Here is a 220-nt window from a genome sequence, read left to right on the forward strand (position 1 = left end):
ACAATGAAAGGAGAGACGCCATGGAAAAATTTGCCAGGGAAAGGCACGAGGGTATAGGAGGACACAGAAGACACAGAGGAAAGAGAGCCAGCAAGAGAAACAGTATCCAAAGTTTTGTGCCCTATGAAAACACCGGTAAACGAAGTTATCATTACAAAACCACCAACTCACGATCCGGTTATGGTGGAGTGGGCTTCATAATCGAATTGCATAGCAAGGG

The sequence above is a fragment of the Trypanosoma equiperdum genome (assembly GCF_001457755.1).
Source record: "Trypanosoma equiperdum strain OVI genome assembly, contig: ctg_1246, whole genome shotgun sequence".
NCBI classification, from domain to species: Eukaryota; Euglenozoa; class Kinetoplastea; order Trypanosomatida; family Trypanosomatidae; genus Trypanosoma; species Trypanosoma equiperdum.